This window comes from Megalobrama amblycephala, linkage group LG2, assembly GCF_018812025.1.
Source record: "Megalobrama amblycephala isolate DHTTF-2021 linkage group LG2, ASM1881202v1, whole genome shotgun sequence".
In the NCBI taxonomy this organism is placed as follows: domain Eukaryota; kingdom Metazoa; phylum Chordata; class Actinopteri; order Cypriniformes; family Xenocyprididae; genus Megalobrama; species Megalobrama amblycephala.
The window spans coordinates 15310309-15320028 of NC_063045.1; positions in this window are offsets into that span (position 1 = coordinate 15310309).

Below are 9720 nucleotides of genomic sequence, written 5' to 3' on the forward strand. Positions count from 1 at the left end.
GTGATAGGCAGTTGGAATGTCCAATAGTCACACGTTTATTCACTCCAGACCCGCCCCTTTGGTGACGAACGCTGTGTGTTCAGTGAGGCTGCTAGAGAACAGCCTGCGTGACATCATTTTATTAGTCTGGTTAACGTCGCCGCCCGCGCGTTGTATCGCTACAAACATTCGTTTAAAGTGTATTCATAATCGGGCGCAGAAACGTTAGGAATATTACTTTTTAAAAAGTTGTTTACTTAACACATTTTTTTGTCAGAATAAATGCAAATGGCTCAACATTCAAAAAGACTTGATTTAGGACCGTCTAAGAGTTTAATATCATTTCAGTTTCTATGAAAAACAAATACAAAATTCTCACTGGGAGCTTAGTGACTACTAGGTAGTTTGTAACTAAATTTGTACATAATTTGGTTACACCATTGCCCGGTTTCACAGACAAGGCTTAAAAAACTGAAATCAACTTAACATTGACATTTCACTCTAAATAAATGGTTCTATATAGTACTAAAGTCCCTTTAAGACAATTCATTTCACTCGGCGGCCATCTTTGAAACGCCTCTTGGACATTCAAGTGCAACTCCGATCTCTTTGAATGGGGAAACATCAAATTCTCCAAAGCTGTTTGCCAAGCTTTCGATTAAATTTAATATTTGAAATCACCAATGAAATCTGACAACAACTGTCTAATAAAGTTTGTTTCTAATTGCTCGAATCATGACAAAAAAAATGGTATTTTTCAGGCTGGATCAAGCTAATGCGCATGCGCAGTCCTAAATGCACGTCTCTTGTGTCTCATTTCGGAGGCGCGCGTCTGACTGTTTCTATAGGAACCGGAGCTTCTAACGGCCTCTGCAGTGACATGATGACTTTACCAATCGACGATTGGCTCTTATTTAGAAGGTGGGACTTATTCCGCCATATTGTGCTTTGCACTTTCTCCCTTTCAAAACAGTACGAGCGACGCATCTTGTGTTATTCTATAGTCTTTGATAGTACTAAAAGTGGTTCTTTGGCTCGTAATCATAGGGGAACCACTTTAAGTGCTGTATAGCACCAAATCTTGGTGCTTCAGTGGTTCTTCAGCGGTTCTTTGGGATAACTGAGGTGCTATATAGCACCGCTACCGTATACAGAACCTGTTAAGCCCCTGTATGGTTCTTCAGTGGTTCTTTGGGGTGGTTAAGGTGCTATATAGCACCACTGACATACAAAGAACCTGTTAAGCCCCTTTAAAGGTTCTTTACGAACCAAACAACCACTGTTGGTGCTGTTTAGCACCATTTTTGTTGAAGAAATAAAACGCAATATGGCACCTCTTATAAGTTCTACATAGCACCATTTGGCAAAGGCGCTATAGAGCACCTTTAAAGACATGGTGCTACACAGCAACAAAAGTGGTTCCCTTATGATTACGAGCCAAGAACCACATTTAGTGCCTTTTTTTTTAGAGTGATCTTAATGTTTCTTTTTAAGGCAAGTTTATAAAAGCTTCCTAATTTAACTAAGGGTTACTCCTGGGTTAATCTAAGCCCTGTCTGTGAAACCAGGCCCATTTGTTCTTACAGGCATCATATGTAAATTCTGTGGATTAAAATATCCAAAACCACTAGAACTGTTAAGTTATGTGGACTTGTGTACTTACATTATCCTAAATGTTCCAAATAGTGTTAAAATCAGCTATTTTAACCATTGTAACATCCCTATTCTAATATTCTAATATCGATCTAGATTACTGCAATGTGCAGCAAGTGTCTCTTAACAGCCACCGGGCGAACGTAGAGTAACGTTATAACATTACTTTCAACACGCTCAATTGTATTTTAGTGTGATTGTTTTGACCAAGTAAAACAGTGCTGTGTTACCCCACAATTTTAATTTGTCAAATAAAATGACCTGTATTATTCAGCACTTGAGGCCATTTCATTAGAATGAAATAAAATAATGTGAATTTAAGTGATCAAAAATAATTGTAACAAAGTTCAAGTTCAGAAGAGGAGGTGGACGTTAAACGTAACTTTAAGCGTAAAATAAACATTCACAACAAAACAAAGGAGCGGCCGACTGCGGCATATAAGCATAATAAAAACAGCAACGTACAATGCCCCAGGCTTTCGTCCCCGCCCTGCTTCACACCACAGTAACTTTAATACATTAGCTCATCCATGAACACGATTTCTGCCTGAGTCCCGTCGGATTGTTTCCCATCGGCTGTGGAGGTGAAGACGACAATGATTCCACACTCATTCACAGTTGGTGTCATCAAGCTGCGCCTTTGTTATTGTTTTGAAAAAGCAACCTCTAGCGGCAAAATTTACATACTGTGCCCTTAAATCAAGCATTATATGACATCTACCTTTATTGATCCAACAAGAAGCCTTCAAACAGAAGTGTTGACAAGCTTTGCATTTCAATAAGCAGCTGATATTTGAAAGGTTTTTTGCTTCCCGTAACTGTCAACAGTAATAAATTACATTTCTGTTCACCATATAATACAAAATAATCATTAAATACATTAAACATTCTTGAAATACCTACAATTATTCAGGGTCAATAAATAAATGTTAATATATAAATAATATAATTTACACTACAACTTGGCAAAGTTGCTTATATTCTTAACCATTACTCTACAACCACCTCATGCAAAGTGTAATTCCACAGAAAACATGTTATTTTAAATTGCATATTTTACAGAACTAAGCTGGCATGTGGAACCAAAGAAACAAAATCAACATCTATGTTGACCATCACACCAAATAGTTTGCCCTACTGAGCATGTACTTCTAGCCATACATCTTACCACAACCACATAATCGTTTCCGTCTCTCCCTGTGGCTGATTCATAGAGCTGGTCTAGTGAGGGGGGGAGAGGAGCATGGGATCACAGAATACAGGGATCATAACAGTGTATAGTGGGGGGATGGGACGAGAGGCCATGCAGCATGGCCAGAAGAAGAGAGAGGGATGATGGCAGGAAAGAACAGATAAAGGGGTACAAGTCAAAGATCCACTTAAAGTCTCAGCTCAATGTAGATTTCACACCACTCCAATATATTAGCTACATAAACGAACAACCAAAAAGAAAACAAAATCTTAGAAATTAGGTCAACCAAAGCAAAGACTAAAGTCTAAAAATTGATGAAGATCATGGAAAATGTCATGAAGGGGTTTAAACTCCAATAGTCAATAGTATACGTAAAGCCAATTATTCAGCTAAATGTTACAGAAATGGAAAAACTGAGAAGGGTGTGGTTTGAGAAATATTAATAATAATAATAATAATAATAACAATGATTATAAATAAATTCAAAGTTTTATTCTTTCTTTTTTGGAAGAAACTATATTATTGAGTGAAGAAGAAAAAAACAGCACAATTAGGGCAGAAAAATGAACTATTTCGAATCTCCACAGCAGGGAGGGAGCAAAATTAGTTAATAATATCATGGATCTCTCTTGAATAACAAAAGGCACAGTAAATTGTAATAATTAGCCCCAAGGGTCCTATATGGTGGACAATGGAGCTGTAAGGCAAAGGAATACAGCTGGGTTATACATACCTTTACTATCACAGATAGAGCACCACATTCAATAACTATTGTTATGCTTGATCATGCATGCATTTATATACATATATAGGCCATATATCATATAGTTATTTAAGCAAAGACAAATGAGCCGATTGCTATGGGTCAGATTGTGCTTCACAGCGAACAGTGGGATTTCAAGAAAAAAATTAGCTAGCTTGTAAGATCTCCAAGTAGTCTGTAGTAACAGCTGGGCCTGACATGGAGAGCATGCAGTGGGTCATGTAGAAAGGAGGGTTAAAACAGACAAAAGGAAAAAAAAGTCGAAGGAAAGAAGCATTGTGGCTTTGAAAGATTTCCAGGGATTTTAAGACAAAAAGATATGTACATTTTTTGATTGAGATTTCACTTTTGATGGACAATGGATTCGTCATCACAAGGCAGTCGTAATATAGCAAACAGGAAATTGGTGAGGACAATCAGAGAGTGGCCGTGAAATGTGACAGATTTACACAAAAAACCATGATGGTTTAGTATATATCTTGTTTCCATGCATGGTAGGATTCATTATCTAAGAGACTCTGTTGAATCCTCCTTCCAGCCATCCTCCGCCCTCTGTCTGTAATTAACGCCAGATGTAGACGTAAAATTAGCATATGTTTCACACGTTTCTGCTAATCATTCATACATTTGTGTGAGCGTATAAAATATTTATCTACGTAAAAAGTCTGAATAAAGACTATTGTTTTGCTATTGTAACAATTCCTTGGCATAATATTATAGTACTCAATTTGTAGCATACAATGAAATTACCATGCAATTAACATTAAATTGGTATAAGGAAATTATTCATGACAGCGTGTATTTATATGGTTTAACAGAGCATAAGTATTATTTTCGTGTGTTTTCCATATGCATTCATGAATCACTTTTCCAATGGTTCAGAAAACACTTGTTTGGGGAAGTTTATTTGTGGCTTAGATATTATGTGCAGTTTTTCCACAACATCTAAACAAATTTAAGCACCTCTCGCATGTTTGTCAAGATGCATTTTTGATATGCAAAACTGAAGTTAGCATAAACATTGGGTGAATCTCACAAAACCTGGCTGGGTCACCAGTTTCACTCTAGAAAAATAAAAATCAAAAGAACAAGACAAGAAATCATGTAAAAATGAAACGTAAACAATAGTAAAAATTTTTTTTTTAAAAATTAAAAATTCATATTAATTATAATATTTTCCCACTTGTGACATTATTTGCAAATTCCTACCAAATTCTCATTACCGTAATGCAACAAAAAAAACCTCATTCTCATTACCATAAAATTAACGAGAAAGAAAATTCTATTATTATTTGAATAGTGAAGTATTCATACATTACGCTATTTATTTTTGTGCTGTTAGTTTTCTGTTCTACTGTTAATTTATTCATTTATTTTTAAAATCCGAACAGAATGAACATATTACGGTAATGAGGATCTAATGAGAATCATTATGAGAATAATGACAAAAGCTCAGAAGTAAAACATCCAGGGTTAATTATACTGATGAGAATGGCGGAGTGTACTTCTCGTTATGTTTTCATCCAATAACATAAAAATACTGAAAATTGTGCAAAAGAAAACTATTCTACGGAACGGAGCACCTGCAGTCAGTTGGTTTGAACCCAGAGCTTCTCATGCATCCAGAGTTTTCCATTTCCAGGTCATCTGTGCACAGAACCCACCTTTTATCTCTGTTTGCTCTACAGCACTGCACAGTATGAACCCCTAACCTTTTCATGCATTCATCCTCTGCACCGAACTCTCTAATCTCTGATTTACTTCTCTCTTTTCACATCACTAAAAGCCATCTGAGCTCTTCAAAGAAACTCCTCCATGGCTGCTGTATCACACAGATGTTTGGGGTGCGCTGTGCTGCACTCGTTGACTACCTGCAGCGGAGGGCGAGATCTTTGGTGCATACGGTAGTGATCAGACATGAAACTAGGCCAAGCTCCGCAACCCCAAAGCCTCACCCACCCCCAATGCTTTCCTATCAATTGAAACGGTGACATCTCTATGACAATCATGAGCTTCTCAAAGAGGAATCTTAATTTATTTTTAAATCTTTGAAATACAGCAGCATTTATGCTGATTCCAAAAATGATTCTGTATATTTACAAGCCTAATGGAAACATTTTTCTGAAACTCTACTTCACAGATTGATGACTTTGGCCCTTTGCCCATGTTCTAAGTCTATCTGAGTAGAAGGGGAGGAGAGAGGGAAAGCACGAAGTATCTATCCGTTTTGCTTGCCCTGCACATGGTAAACTGACCCGAGCTGACTTCGCCCGCTTGGAGGCCAGTCAACGGACACTAAAATGAAGGCACCCGCCTTTACAGCACCCTGGGGAAAAGGACCATCAACCCACCATGTTGATTAGCAGTGATACAAGTGCTTAACAAATGCCTTGGGTAGATAAGACAAAACCAGGCACCTGAGCATGCCTGAAACGGTTCCATTACACAAAAACTTGCCGATTACATTTCACCCCCCAAAAAAAATACATTTCATAAAATTATTTTATATAGTAATTAATTTAGCCTATTTCACATTATTTCTTTTTGTGACATCATTTTTTATGACATTGAAGGGTTAGTTCACCCAAAAATGAAAATTCTGTCATTAATTACTCACCCTCATGTCGTTCATCACCCGTAAGACCCACGTTCATCTTCAGAACACAAATTAAGATATTTTTTGATGAAATCCAAGAGCTCTCTGACCTACGATAAACTGCAACACCACTACCACTTTCAAGGCCCAGAAAGGTAGTAAAGACATTGTTAAAACTTTGTTCCACACCCGTAAGACCTCCGTTCATCTTCGGAACACAAATTAAGATATTTTTGATCAAATCCGATGGTTCAGTGAGGTCTGCATTGCCAGCAAGACAATTAACAGTTCCAATGCCCAGAAAGCTACTAAAGACATATTTAAAACAGTTCATGTGACTAAAGTGGTTCAACCTTAATGTTATGAAGTGACAAGAATACTTTTTGTGCACCAAAAAAACAAAATAATGACTTTATTCAACAATATCTAGTGATGGGTGATTTCAAAACACTGCTTCATGAAGCTTCGAAGCTTTACAAATCTTTTGTTTCGAATCAGTGGTTCGGAGCGTGTATCAAACTGCCAAAGTCACACCCCAAAGTGGTGAACCATTGCAATTTCGAAACACTTATGCAACGAAGCTTTGTTTACTCAGATCACATGACTTTGGCAGTTTGATACAGGCTCCGAACCACTGATTCAAAACAAAAGATTTGTAAAGCTTCGAAGCCATTTTGTTTTTTGGTGCACAAAAAGTATTCTTGTTGCTTCATAACATTAAGGTTGAACCACTGTAGTCACATGGACTATTTTAACGATGTTCATGATTTTTTTTGTGTGTTCACATAGCAAGTGCCAAAATATTTATTAAATTTCGTACCACTCCGATGGAGTAAAAAATCTAAATGACCGAAGAGCACCAGAGAGTTAAGCACATTTTCTACCCAAATTGTTATTTCCTTATTGTCATTATCTTACAGGGTTAGTTCACACAAAAATGAAAATTCTGTCATTAATTACTCACCCTCATGTCGTTCCAAACCTGTAAGACCTTCATTCATCTTCAGAACACAAATTAAGATATTTTTTGATAAAATCCAATGGTTCAGTGAGGCCTCCATTGCCAGCAAGACAATTAACACTTTCAGATGCCCAGAAAGCTATAAAGACATAAAACAGTTCATGTGACAATCAGTGGTTCGAAACGTGTATCAAACTGACAAAGTCATGTGATTTCAGTAAACGAGGCCTTGTTACGTCATGAGCGCTTCGAAATTGCAATGGTTCACCACTGGGGGGCGTGACTTTAACAGTTTGATACATGCTCCAAACCACTGATTCGAAACAAAAGATTCGTAAAGCTTTAAAGCTTCATGAAGCAGTGTTTTGAAAGCGCTCATCACTAGATATTGTTAAATAAAGTTGTTATTTTGTTTTTTTAAAAAAGCATTCTCGTCGCTTCATTGAACCACTGTAGTCACATGAACTGTTTTAAATATATCTTTAGTAGCTTTCTGTGGATTTGAAAGCAAGTACAGGTCTCTGCAGGACATTAATGATTGATGGGCGAGGCCAAAAACAGAGGGGCGTTTTTGATAGCGTTACCTGATTTGCCCACATCAGAGTGTGGGTAGGGTTTAGGGGTGGGGTCGGGTCGGGTGAAGGGAATCATTTTCATTGCATGATATATAAACACCCACCAGTTTGAAAACACCCACAAATACAGAAACGCTCACTTTTGTTCTGCAGAGACCTCATACTCTTTGAAAGTGTTAATTGTCTTGCTGTCAATGGAGGCCTCACTGAGCCATTGGATTTCATCAAAAAATATCTTAATTTGTGTTCTGAAGATGAAAGAAGGTCTTACAAGTGTGGAATGACATTTAATGACCGAATTTTCACTTTTGGGTGAACCAAACATTTAATGCGTAGGCTAAGTTTTATTGTTGAGTTTGTTTGTTTGTTTTTTTCCATTATTGTCAATAATAATTACATTTTCATTATTGTAATATAGTAAGTTTTGCATTATAATGAATGCAATGCGGGTGGAGTTAATTAAAAAAATGTCACAATGATGTTACAAAATCTTAATAATACTAAACCTTGTAAATTTGTATGCAAAATAATTTATTTTATTTATTGTTATTTTATATTATTAATTTATTCATGTTAAATATGACTCTGGTATATTCTTGACAGGTTTTCATGAGATTCCTTCAAACATCAAAATCCTTTTGAGAACTCAAAAATGGGGCAATGCGGTTGCCTTCGTTTTTGTACGTTTTTCCAACCATTTCACACTCAACCTCTCAAGAGTCTCGTAAGATTATATCATGTGTTCCCCTACCTCTGACACACCTGCCATTTTTGGATCCCAACGTTGCACATTTTGCTCGGGCAGCCCCTGCTCTATCACCCACGCATCAGGTACAGTGAGTGTAGCGTAGACTTCCTGTTTACAAACCCCAAGACCTCCAGCTTCCCGCCACACAGACCTGCGGTCGCTCAAGCGCTAACTTAACGTGACACAGAGCGAGATGCTGTATAAGTTCATTAACCCTTTCTCAAAGCATTGTAAGTGCCCGTCTACATTTGTTAAACGCTCTTTCGGAATTTCTAATATAAATCAGCTGTAAGTAAAAGAATAGCTGCGCATTTATGTGTCTGTGGCTGATAAAATTACGTTAAATGGGTATTAGTTCAGGCGAAAATGAAATTTCTGTAATTATTTACTCACCTACATGTCGTTCTGAAACCGCATGAACGTCTTCTTACGTGGCACATAAAAGGAGAAATTCTAAATAACTCTGCAAGTCGTTGTTAGCCTACCATAAAATTACAATGAAGAGTTTTTAAAGTCACCATGAAACCAAAATGGACAATTCCTGTTTTGTATGCAATTGCAGTATTTATTACAAATTATTTGTCCGTGCACATCATATAATTTATGTGCCCTCATAATCTTTAAGCAAAATATCTTTCTGTCCCACTTTAAATGACATCTCTTGACGTCTGATGACGTGTTCTTCAGCGTGAAGGCGGGACAACCTGTCATTCACATGAGATCACAGCTATAGAGCTTATGCAGCCCCGCCCCTTTTCAGCGCTGCGCTCGTTGTCTTTTAACTTCCGGTTTGTAATTCCACAGCGATCTTACACTTATATGAATGAACTGTTCGTTTTAAAATCTTCCCGGTCTACTTACATTTGTTAGGACATATGCTTTAAACATTACAATTCTCATGATAACTTTTGTTAACTCTACAATAAGTAAATCCACTCCACCAGCTAATTATTCTTTGACAGCGATGCCATAGAAATATACAGAGGTACAGCAAAAACGGAAGTTCATAGACAAAACTCTAAAGATGGCGGCGCGCACATTTCTCTGGCGCATAACAAAGCCACTGGAAGGCGAGCCTGCAACCTTTAGCCAAAAAAAGCATAACGGCTAATGCTAATGCTCCGCCTCTGGCGGTATGCAGGGAAGGAGACCCAGAGGATGTTTTTTGAATGGATGTCAATGGATGAGAGGCTTCACTATGCTGATTAAACAGCTTTTGTGGGGAAATGGCTAATCATTTCATTAATCGACAG